The following is a 12,638-nucleotide window of genomic DNA, read 5'->3' as shown; positions in this document are numbered from 1 at the left end:
CAGTTACACTTCTGGAACTTCTCAGTTATGTGAGCAGATAGCTGTTCCTTTTTGCCTATGCCAGTTGCGTTGGGTTTCTGTCACCTGCAACCAAGGGTTTTGGCTAGGAGTCTTTCTCGGGAGATGCTTGGCAGGCAGGCAAATGTCTAGTACTGCATCCAGATTGAAATCCATGGGATTTGAGGTCTATGGATAGATTTAGCTTCCCTGGAGAGAAAGTCCCTAATCGAGAGCATTCCAAATGTCAGATGTCCAAGTGAAGCCTCTTAAGTCCTACTTTAACATTCATGACCTTTTACTAAATAATGTTGTTCCAAGGTAGAGGCAAAAAACTCAAGTCCAAAATAAAAGTCAAATGGCATGTGGTTTTGTTGCATGTGTTAGAATACGATAAATAGAAAAAAAAAAGCTGGAATAAAACCCAATGCTTACTTTTCTGTTTTCTCCAAAACTTTGCGCTAGAATTCTAAGGGAGTAGATAGGATAGGTAATGACCAGCAGCGTGGTTTCTCTTCCCACCTTTGTTTTGTCACAATATCAACTTGCAAGATACAAACTCAGCATGCTCAGAACCCAAGTTCCAGAGATATTTAACTGGTAGCCCACCTTTGCCACCATCCTCACTAGATTGAGTCGTTTCAGGGGAAGCTGAGTTGGTGAATGGGGAAGGAAGAAATTCTCAGTATACATCATCATTCAGTGTGAGGCAGAGTGGCTGCCCCTTAGGTTTGCAGAGCTAGAGAGAGAAGAGAACATTAAGGATGGAGTCAAGCTAGGCCCACGGTGGAATATGAGGGCACTACAAATCCTGTGTTTCTTTAGAATAGCATTCTCATTGGCCATTTCTGCCAATGGAGTCACACCTATTTTCATAAATCTCAGCCCCCTTCTGATTGTGTTGTGCCCCACCTTTCCAATTTTGCTATTTGCTTAAATCATTGTCCCAATATTTTTCTTTAATTGGAATCACCTTTGAATTTAGCCTCATTCCATGAAACCACAGGTTTGATATTCTCATTTAACTTTTTCCTAATGTACATTAAAACAATTAAAACAATTAAAAAATTCTTTGCATTTCAGGTAAAGTGATTTTGCAACCCATCTGTGGAATGAAAACCATATTTTGGAGAATACTGGGTTAATATATTGTTTCTTGTGTTACCACATAGACGTGCTACAAATGTGGGAGGGATAATGGTTAGAAATTTTATTTATATCTGGAAATCATTAGCAGATTTGATACGGTCACCTGTTAGGGTCTAGAAGGTGAAGGTACAGGGAACCAGTAAATTATGATGGAGCAGATAGGGGTTAGAGAAACAATAATTTATTCCTTTTTTTTTTCTCTCTTCTTGAGGTGGAGTCTCGCTCTGTTGCCCAGGCTGGAATGCAGTGACTCAATCTTGACTCATTGCAATGTCTGCTTCCTGGGTTCAAGTGATTCTCCTTCCTCATCCTCTCAAGTAACTGGGACTACAGGCACACACCACCATGCCTGGCTAATTTTTGTATTTTTAAAGTAGAGATGTCTTTCATCATGTTGGCCAGGCTGGTCTCAAACTCTTGACCTCAAGTGATCTGCCCACTGCAGCCTCCCATAGTGCTGGGATTACAGGCGTGAGCCACCACACTCTGGCCTAGGGAAACAGTAATTTTTTTGTTTATTATCTTTTTTCCTTGCTAGACTGGCAGTCCTGTGAAAATGTAATCTGTATCTACCTTGTTCACTAATGTGGGCTCGTAGGTAGCAGAGTCTGGCACATAGTAGACACTCATCAAATATTTGTTGGAGGAAGAAAGTATGAACTGAATAAAGAGTCTCATCCAGGTTATTGTGGTATATATTTGTAAGTTCTTTGAGGTCTAGGATTATGGATTTTTCTTTTACAGCTGCATCTCAAGTACCTCATACAATATCTAGAACACACAAAATTAAAAAATTTTTTTTGACCAAAATATGTTTAGTCTAAGTTTGGTAATTTGTGATACAAATTGAATCACATCTCCCATTTTCAGCTTTATAAATTTGAAAATTTAGACATTTACAAGAACTTCCATTAGTTTTTTAAAGTTATTTTAAATTATGGTGAAATGCACTTAGTAATAAAATGTACCAGCTTAATGATTTTTAAGTGTACAGTTCAGTGATATTAAGTACATTCAAACTATTGGGCTACCATCACTCCATCCATCCCTGAACTCTTCATCTTGCAAAATGGAAACTACATATATTAAACACTAACTTTCCATTCTTCCCTTCCTCTAATCCAAACTCATCCAACCCGTGGCCTGCAGGCCGCATGTGGCCCAGGATGGCTTTGAATGTGGCCCAACAAAAATTTGTTAACTTTCTTAAAACATTATGAGATTTTTTTGTGATTTTTTTTCAAAGCCCATCAGCTATCATTAGTGTTAGTGTATTTTATGGGTGGCCCAAGACAATTCTTCTTCCAATGTGGCCCAGGGAAGCCAAAAGGTTGGACGCCCCAGCTCTAGCCCCTGGCAACCACCATTATACTTTCTTTTTTCTTTTTTGAGACAAGGTCTCACTGTCACCTAGGCTGTAGTACAGTAGCATGATCATGACTCGCTGCAGCCTCGACCTCCTGGGGTCAAACAATATTCCCACCTCAGGCTCCCAGGTAGCTGGAACTATAGATGAGCACCGTCATGCCTGGCTAAGTTTTTAAATTGTTTTTGTAGAGATGGGGTCCCACTGTGTTACCCAGGCTAGTTTAGAACTCCAGGGCTCAACCCATCCTCCTGCCTTGGCTTCCTGAAGTGCTGGGATTATAAGCATAAGTCACACGATTCCACTTTCTGTCTTTATAAATTTGACTGGTCTCAGTACCTCACATAAATGAAATCATACAGTATTTGTTTTTTTGTGAATGGCGTATCTCAGCATGATGTCTCCAAGGTTCATCCATTTAGCATCATGTGTCAGAATAGCCCTCCTTTTAAAGGCTGAATTATATTCCATTGCATGCATGTATATATCACATTTTATTTATCTGTTCATCTATTGATGGACACTTGGGTTGCTTCTATCCAGAAAGTAATGTTGCTATGAATGTGGGTGTTCAAATATCTCTTTAACAAACATAACGTTTAAATGAATTAGCAAAAGAATCAATGAAAATGAATTAATGAATGACATCACCAGCCTTCTGTATAGCTGAGTGCTATGTGATCATATTGGGAGACGCTGGAGTGGAAGGGATGGACACAAGAGAGGGTACCAAAAGGAGCATTATTTCTTTGATGATTCTATCTGGGGTTGATCCTGGTTGGAACCTAGCTTGTATTGCTCTGTGCAACAGCTCTTGTATGATTTCTAAAAGTGCCCTCACACTGCGGTTTCATAAATCCTTCTTACGCTAATTTGCCCTGAAGTGCTGATCTTTACCAGGGCATAAATTATTGAAGCAATTGTGGTCAGCAAAGAGAAGGATAGTGAAACCCACCTGAGCCTTCCAAAGCAAATATCCAGACACCTTGTCTGAGTTCCAGAAGTCTAAAACAAGTCTGACCAAGCCATCCAAGGCAGGAAGTCATTTAACGGCTAAAATGGCTACCCACTTCCTGAGCAAGGTGGAGGAATCCAGGATGCAATGAGAGAAGCCTCACATCTTTTCACTGTTGCAAGTTTTCCGGCCTGTTTCCCTGACCAGGACTGTGGGGAAGCCACGAGAATAGAAAGTTATTCACAAAGACTGGCTGAAGCCATTTTTAGATGTTCACTTTCAGGCAGGAGGATCTATTAGTATCTGTGTAAAGAGGGCCAGAGCTGGCATTGCGAAATTGCGTATAGCATTTGGTCTGGTAATGGATGTAATATTCTTTACTATTTGAATAAGGGGAGGAACCCCTTAGTGTTGCGGCACTGTCAGTGTATGAGATAGGATGTCTGTCAAAGTAGGCTGAGCTCTAAGAAGCTTGACTTACATTTCCTTAGAGGTGTTGAAGAACAGACAGGCTGAAAACAAAACAAAAAAAATTATATATATATCAGTTGTTTCATTTATAAAGTCCCTGCAGTTCCTAGTTTGAAACAAGGGAAAACAAAGCAAATATCTGGCTAGAAAAGTGTACTTGAAAGCTAGAAGGCTGGGGTAAATAAAAAAAGTTAGAAAACACTGCTTTGAAAATTTCAAAGGCAAATGTAAAGGAATAGACAGATGCTTTTAAAAAACATTTAAATGTATTTTATATATTTAGGAGGCACAAGGGCAGGTTTCTTATAGGGACATGTTGCACGGTGGTGAAGTCTGGGCTTGTCGTGTACCCATCACTTTAATAGTGAAGACTGTACCCAACAGGGAAGATTTTAGCCCTCACCCCGCTCCCATCCTCCCACATTTTGTAGTCTTCAGTGCCTATGATTCTACATAGTATGTCCATGTGTACCCAGACAGATGCTTTTTTCTTTTTCTTTTCTTTCTTCACTTGTTTCACTGTTCAACCACTCAAGCACAGAGCCGACAATAAGCGAGACTGTTTCAAGCCATAAGTCGGCCATTTAAAGGTGGTTTCAACCATGGGCATATTAGTCTTTTTTGAGCACCAGTTTTCTCATCTGTAACACGGAGATTATAATAAGAGAATTTACCTTATATTTACCTTTACTTATATTTACATGGATTATAAAGATGATAATCTGTGTGAAGTACTTAGCATAGTGAGCCACACACAAGCCTCCGATTAAGTTAGCTATCTTTCTTTTTAGTCTCCTCAGAAAAATTACAAAGTGCAAAATTGTGTTGCAAAATTTTAAAGCTTTGCTGGAAACAAGAGGATTTTATAAACAGGCCCAGAAGAGTCAGAACGTTCCTTTCAGGCATAGCCAGTCATCAGTACGTATTGATTAAGCACCAGGACATGCCAGTAGTGTTCTGGATGTTATACAAATGAGGAAAGCAAACACAATGTCCAAGTCACATGGTGTCACTACCTACAAATACAGAGGCACGTCAAGGGGTGTTTTGTGAATGTGTGGTGTGTGCAAAACACTGCTGGCGTAACCTTCACAGGTTCTTACATAAGAAAATAAAAAATTTGACTCCATTTTTAGGAAACAGATGTTGATTGATTTTATACAACCTCAAAGGATGCAAAATGGGTCGCAAAGAGAGAGAGAAAGAATGTTACCAAATGAATGACAGGGATATTTTCTTATAAGTGGAACTGCTATCTCTGCCTGGAACAATTTTTGCCCAGATATTTGCTTGGATGGCTTTTTGTCAGTTAGGTCTTGACTCAAATGTCACTACCTCATAGGGACCTTCCCTAGGCAGCCAATCTAAATTAAACCCATCCTCATATCCTTCTAATGCTCTAGCCTTCTTTTATTTTCTTTTAGCACTTATTCTGCTCTGAAATTACCTTAGTCATATATTTGTTGAATTATTTACTGTCCAACCTCCCCCACAAGAATACACGCAAATCACATGTGCCTTGTTTGTCACCATATCCTAGAGCCTGGCTCACAGCGGGCACTTGATAAATAGCTGAATGAGGAAACAGTTGGATAATGGGGGCTCAGTGGCTATTTTTTTTTTTTAAATATAGCTTGCCTTTTTTTATGGTGATTTGGTTAGTAAATCTCAATTCATCAGATCATTCTGGCTTCTTGCTACTGCACAAGAGACATCAGGTCATTGGAAACTTAAAGATGAGTCCCTTAACTGTACTATCTTGCTTTTGAAACAAACACACTTTTATGCTTGTATGAATTTGTTAGGGCTGCCATGCAAACACCACAAACTAGGTGGCTTAAACAACAGAAATTTCTTGTCTTACAGTTCTGGAGGCTAGAAGTCCAAGGTTAAGGTGTTGGCAGGGTTGGTTCCTTCTGAGGGCTGCAAAGAATTTGTTCCATGCCTCTCTTCTCCCTAGGTGGTTTGCTGGCAATCTTTGGCATTCCTTAGCTTGTGGAAGTATCACTGCATCTCTGCCCTGATTTTTACATGGCGTTCTTCCTGTGTGCATGTCTGTCTCCGAATTTCCCCTTTTTATAAGGACACAGTCATACTGGATTCTAAATACCTCATTTAATTTAATTCTATAAAGGCCATATCTCCAAATAATGTCACATTCTGTGGTACTGGGGGTTAAGACTTAAACATATACATTTTAAGGAGACAAAGTTGAATCCCTAACAATACTGAACATCCAGGATGGAAGAACATGGTATTAGGTTGAGCCAAACACAGTTGCTTATGTTTTGTTTTCCTCGCCGGGACAAGAAACCCCCAGTGCAGGAAAATTGCAGATATGAAAAACAGAGCCTAAGTAAACACACAGATCTTTGCCAGAACCATGTTTGTCACACAGTATGGAAGTAACAAATATTTGGTAAATGAATGAATGTGGACTTGTTGTTCTAAATGACTTGCTGCCTCACTTCTTCCAAGTCTTGGTTCAGATACTACCTTTTCAGTGGGAACTAGCCTGACTACTATTCTTAAAACCACCATCTCCCCAGTACTCACCTTCTTTTCTCTTACTTTCTTTCTCCCTATAACACTGACCACCTTCTACCAAACTCTGTAATTCACTTACTTGTCATGTTAATTGCCCATCTCTCCCTACTAGAAGGTAAGTTCCATGAACTCAGGAACTTTCACTGTTGTGTTTCCTTCTGTATGTGCCAGCACTTGTTACAAAGCCTGACAGAGTAGGCCCTCAGTTTTGCTGAGTGAATGAATGAATGTTGTTGAGAAAGAGCTCTGGAGACTCCTGGCATGCTGTTTCAGGTGTTGCTTGGATCTCACCTTAACCGTCACAGAATTTCAATGCTAGTCTTTAAAGGAAATCTCAAAGATCAAGCCCCTATCTCCAAACCTTGAATTCTCTTAAACTGGTGACAACTTGATAACAGATTGCCTTTGAATGTAGAACCCTCATTTTAATAATAAGAGAGTAAGAGATTGAAACTGTTTAACAAATAAAATTTGCTATGTGTACGGTGTGTGTGGTATGGGGAACAGAAGCAGAAAGCCTGCCATAGGTTAGTTTAAGGGGTAGACTAAGAGAAGGGCGAATATACTTTGGAGTGCAGCGGGGTCAGGATGGCACATAATTGTATGTCAATGCAGAGTAAAAGGACCAGAAGATGATAAGCCAAGCCAATGACAGTGAGCAGCATAGTGGTACGGAGCAACGCTTTCTAACTTTATGCATGTACCAGCCACTTGGGGATCTTGTTGAAATAAAGATTCTGGTTCTTGGGTGGGGCCTGAAAGTCTGCAGTTCTAACGTGTTCTCAAGGGACGGCTCTACGGAGCCATGCTTCGAATACTAAAGAGCATGGATTTACTAGTTACCGGTGTAATCTTCAGTAAACGATTTAACTTCTCTGTGCTTCCATTTTCTCATCTATAAAATGGAGATCAGATGAAGTAATCCCAGTAAAATGAATACCACTGAGTGTCACTGATTATCAGTTACTTCACTTGCGGAAGAGTGGAGGGCATGACTGGGGATGGGGCTGGAGGAAGGAGTCACAGAAGTCTTGGCTGTATTTTACATATTTAAAAATAAAAGTATTCAGGTATTGATACGTGGGCCGGGTTTTCTCCTCTCTTTTACAAGCACATTACACGCGAAGCCAGATTAGTTCATGAATGTGCTACGGCACAGGGTGGCTAAGAAATCCTCCTTGCAAACTGCTTTGGGTCCTGCGTGGGGGAATGGTTTCGATTGAGAGCCGAACCCTGGATTTAGGCATTTATGCGGAGCTCAACGCGACTCTCAGGTATTCAGGAAGACTACCTTTTGCTCAGCACCTGCGGAGTGGTGGCCACAGCGAGGCGCTCGGGAGAGGCTCCCGGAGGCCGGCAGGGGGGGCGCGCCGGCGGAGCAGGAGTGCGGGGCGGGGAGAGGGCTGGCCCAAGTGGACCGCGGGGCCAGGCAGGGGCAGGAGCAGCCGGCCGGCCCGGCCAATCAGCGCGTTCCGCGGCGGCCCGGCCCCTCCTGACCAGCGCGCTAGCTGTGCTCAGCCCCGCACTGCTAGCTGCTAGCCGCCCTGGACCGGGCGCACCGACTGCGCGCGCGGCTGCGGGCGAACATCGGAGTCCAGCCTCAGCCGCCTCTCCGCAGACGCTGCTTCTCCAGCAGCAGCTTCGGGCTTCTCCCTCAGGAGCTTCGGGCTTCTCTTGGTAGATACGTGGGAACTTTCCTTCTCCTGGCGAGGCTGCAGAGGTGATGGGCCGCTCTCCGGGCGCCCGCAGGGAGGCGGCACGGTGAGCGTCCTCTGGCTCCGGTGCTGCGATCGTTGCCTAGTTCCTGACGCGCCGGTCCGACTTGGGTGCCGGCTCTAGTCGAGTAAGAAGGGTTGGAAGGGATAAGGAGGGGCGAGAGGATGGGGTGGGGGTGGATTTGGACCCTGTATTTAGGTGCTGTCTCGTGGGCAGCCGCTGCCTCTCGGGCTGGTACCGACTTAACTCAGCTCGGTGCAGCTCCCCTCATCCCGGCTCTCTGGGGTGCTGGGGCGACTACCTGTGCTGAGGTCGGAGTGCAACCCGAAGTTGGAAGCGGCGTTCCGAAGTATGGATGTGTGGCTGGAGAGAGGCAGCGGCTGCTTCCAGTTTCGGGGTTCGTGACTGACAATCAGAATCCCCGGGGTGCTCTGCTGATGCGGAGGAGGCCACTCGATGAATTGATATAGGGGGTGGTGAACTCGCCGTGAGCTCTTTTCTGGACAAGCCGACCTTAGCTCTTTATCCCTTTAATCTGAGCTAGGATCCCTATAGGAGCAAGCAGGTGGGGGCAGGTCAGCGTACCCCCGCCCCCACCCTGAAGCGCTGGTTGCTGGGATCTTGCTGGAAGGGCGCCGCGAGCGCTCGGGACGCGTCTTCCAGCTGGGAGCGCAAAGTTTCCCGCCCAAGTGGAGAACTGGAGCGGGTCTGGAAGTTGCGTCTCTTTCCGCGGGAGGCATCTCTACATTTCTTTCTCTCGTTTTCCCTCTGCCCTGTTAATCCGCTCCTAGAAGAGAGGGCATCTTTGACTCTAATCAAGGAGCTCAGGGGAGGATTGGAACTGGAAAGCTTGATCTCCTGCACCTGGGGAGGCTGCCGAAGCCAGACACAGTGCTGCTGGTGCGTTTTCTTCTTGAATCAGCATCATTTAACTTTTGGAGGCTCCACGGAGCCTTAGTCAAGCTGTGAATCAGCTCCTAAGCAGTATGTACATGCACGGGTTCACGGACTCACGGAGACCTAGCCTGGTGCCCATCCCCCCTCACCGAGATTCAGGGACCCCCTTCGGTGAAACGTCTTTATCCCTGAGCTCTTTTCCCTTTTGACTTTTCAGTGGTCTTCCCTCTAAGACAAGCAAGGTTGATGTGATGTGACAGGCGATCCCCGTATGTGGGGATGGGCACATTCGAAGCCTTGGTCTGTTTCTGCCTTTAATATCCTTGGCATAAAGCTTGTCCACCACAACCCGGAGCTGCCACCTGCAGACTCGGTCACCCAAACTTGTGCACATTGATGGCCTAGGTTTCTAATCACACGCATCTTCGTTTGGCCTCCTCTAGAACACTCGCTGAGGACGGGGCAGTTTGTCTGTGTCTGAACCCAGTTCAGGAAGGCCTTGGATTTTTTTAAAGGCTAAAATAATTTAGGAACAGCCATTTTGCAATATAATTAGTGTTTCCACTCAGTCACTGAGAACAAATGTATGACCTGAAGAATTCTTCAATAGCTCGCATGGGTTTTATAGTGAGAAGAATTTCTGCTAAGTTTATAGTCCTGTCGGTGTGAAAGCCCAACACTTCCTTTAGATGGGAAATACAGGCCTTAATAAGGTAGTGTGAGAGCAGTTTTCAGAATCGTTATGACTGATGATGACTTATGTCCTCCCAAAATGACCGAGTGAGTTGGCATGGCTCATTTGTGCAAAAAGCTGTCTTCATGTGTGTGGACATTTCTTGATCAATATTCTCATAGCAGAAAGCCATATTTCAAGGTTTCCTTCCTAAGTTCTTCTGTCTCATTGTTCTGCTTTGCATGACTTTGCTTTCATTCCTCAGTACCATCTTAACTGCCCTTTGACACTTTAAAATTTATTATAAGCCTTCAAGTCACTATTTGACTTGGCCAGTTTTCCCTGCTAAAAATAAGAAAGTTGCCCTGTCCAGAAAAGCAGTGGTTGCCAATTTATCTATCTTTGAATGACATTAATTGTATTGCTTGTTCCCTTAGCACACACAAAAAAAACCCTACAAATATCTCTGCTTGATTATTGGATATTTTCATTGAAGGCAACCATTTTATATTTCTAGTACTAGGATGTTCTAGGTCACTTGAATTTCAATATTCATTTTCTGATCTTTTTAGACATGTGTATTGTTTGATGACCTAGTTCCACTTAGTAATTAAAAAAGAAAAAGAAGAAACTCCTTTGCTCCCCGCCACCACCTCCTTTTCAGTGGTACCTAGCCTTTTCCTAAGAGCTGCTTTTTTCTGCACCACTCATTTATTGTTACACTTAATATAATACTTTGCTGTGTAAATGGTGTGTTGATGCATGTAATATTAAAACTGCATTCACTGGGGATTAACCCTTGGATATGACATCATCACCAGCCAATCCTTGATCTGATTTGAACATGCATTGACAAAAGTCACATTATCATATTGAGCAAGTGATTCTATATTGCCTGTGATGAATGAGGGAAGCAATGAAGTCTTCTTAGCGCTTTCTAAGTCTCAATTAGCTGCCCAGTTGGAGAGTTTTGGGTATTTCTATACTAAGAGGCTTAGCTTAATAATAAAATTCTCAGATTGCAGTTTTATAGATCTCTTTAGAATTTGCATAAGGAGATTTTCCCCCTTATGCTTTCTTCCTCTTTGGGAGTTTTTCACCCTGTGTTCTGGCTCTGTTTCTTTACAAATATGTAAAGACATCATAGTAAATGGAATAATCTTTTGCTTTTGTTTTTTTGTCCTAGAGATAGCCATGTAGGTGATGGGCTAATTTGTTTGAGTACGTGCGTTCGCTTATTCAGGTGTTGGCTATAAACCAGTCAGGATTAGCAAGACGACTTAAAGTCCTGAAGCCAATCAATCATAAATGATTGGGAGGTCATACAGTGTATTTATCCTAATTTGTCAAGATTCAGGATTGAGGGTGGGGGATTGAGGCAATAGGAAACAAGGTTCAGGATTCAGGCAATAGGAAACAACGGTATCCATAAAGGTATTGGTGAAGTGATCTTGGCCACATTAATCACTTCATAATTATTTGTTTTGAAAATGTTATTTCTAAAAGCCATGTCAGAACCTAGACAGCTCTGACTTAGAGACTTAATCTGTAGTATGACATTGCACTTTGTAATGCCCCACTCAATTTGTGATCTCCTGCAACCCACCTCTCAAAAGATAAGATTGACCTTGACTTCCCATCTATTTGATATCTGCTGAAAAATAAGACAAATTCTTCCTGTTTTATAGTCACTATTCAAGTTCAATTCATTTTCCTTCAGTCAGTCAAAAGGCTCTTAAAAAAAAAACATAAACTTAATTGTACAATCTGGTTTAAGGAAATGCTCAAAGAATTTTAAATCTAGAAAGTACCTCAGATTTCACCTTTCTAGAAGATCAGGGGTAGGAAGTATTGTTGTACCTTGGATCTAGTATGTTATTAAAAAAAACAAACCAACCAACCTGGGATTAGAATCCTGGAGTCCTAATTCCTAGCCCAGTGAGCTTTCCAGTGAAGCCTGGGAGAGAATGATTTCTGTGATGTGGTGGGGCCCCTACCCTTGGCTGTCTCTACAGAGGAGGGCCACACTGGCTTCTTGCACCATCAGTTTGCTAGACTACCATGCTAGTTGAGCCCACCTCAAGGATTGGACAGCTGTATACACTAGCTAGCTTGGGTTACTTCCTAGTAGCTGCCACAGTATCCACGATTATAAAGAAAATGTTTAAAGGGGAGCTGGCGATGGAAGGTGATTGGGCAGGGTGACTCAATTTGAACCTAACTGAACACATGGAAAGACATGGATGTTAAAATGATGGTCAGGCAGTTTAATGATTTATGGTTTACTTGTGAAAGAACTCAGAATATTAATCTATTAGGTGATAGGCTGCACTTTCATACTTAGTGCCTTTTAGTTGCTATAAGAGCCAGTACTAGCCAATAATTTGGAATAACATTATTTTATGGCATGGTTGTGAATAATGATAATGGTACCCTACATTTGTTGAACACTTAGTATGTGCCAGCTGTAGAGTGTTGATGTTATGGAAACATTCTAGTTACTAGATGGCTTTCTCTATATGGATGAACTACTGATTTTCAGAGTTATGAATCTAAGGCAACACTGAATCTTTTTTAGTCATTCTTTTTAATTCAAAAGCTGTCAGGATCTTAGAGTAACAAATCATTAACACAAGCATAAAGAATTTTAATTCAGAAGTATGGTAGCATCAAATATTAGGGAGTTCTTGTTAATAAATGACAAGACACTATTTAGAAAGATAATAAAGACATGGGTAATTTGTTTCCTTTTATGAGATTGTGGAATTGTTAGTCTAGAAGAGTAAAATATCCTTATTGGAAAATAGGAAGATATCATTGTATTTCTTTTTTCTTTTCTTTTCTTTTCTTTTCTTTTTTTTTCTTTT

General features: G+C 42.3%; 1 protein-coding gene across 1 annotated transcript in view; it reads left to right on the top strand.

Annotated features, from left to right (window-relative positions):
• The first annotated feature begins 7,945 nt into the window (after positions 1 to 7,945).
• The window catches only part of TAFA4 (TAFA chemokine like family member 4), a 189,426-nt gene continuing 184,733 nt past the window's right edge, over positions 7,946 to 12,638 (top strand). The window contains exon 1 of the mRNA XM_017859396.1: positions 7,946 to 8,328. The gene's annotated coding sequence lies outside the window, so the exon portion shown is untranslated. The remainder of the gene's footprint in view (positions 8,329 to 12,638) is intronic.

Source organism: Rhinopithecus bieti, unplaced genomic scaffold (assembly GCF_001698545.2).
Source record: "Rhinopithecus bieti isolate Rb0 unplaced genomic scaffold, ASM169854v2 scaffold_47418, whole genome shotgun sequence".
Lineage (NCBI taxonomy): Eukaryota > Metazoa > Chordata > Mammalia > Primates > Cercopithecidae > Rhinopithecus > Rhinopithecus bieti.
This window is presented reverse-complemented; position numbering and strand designations above follow the sequence as displayed.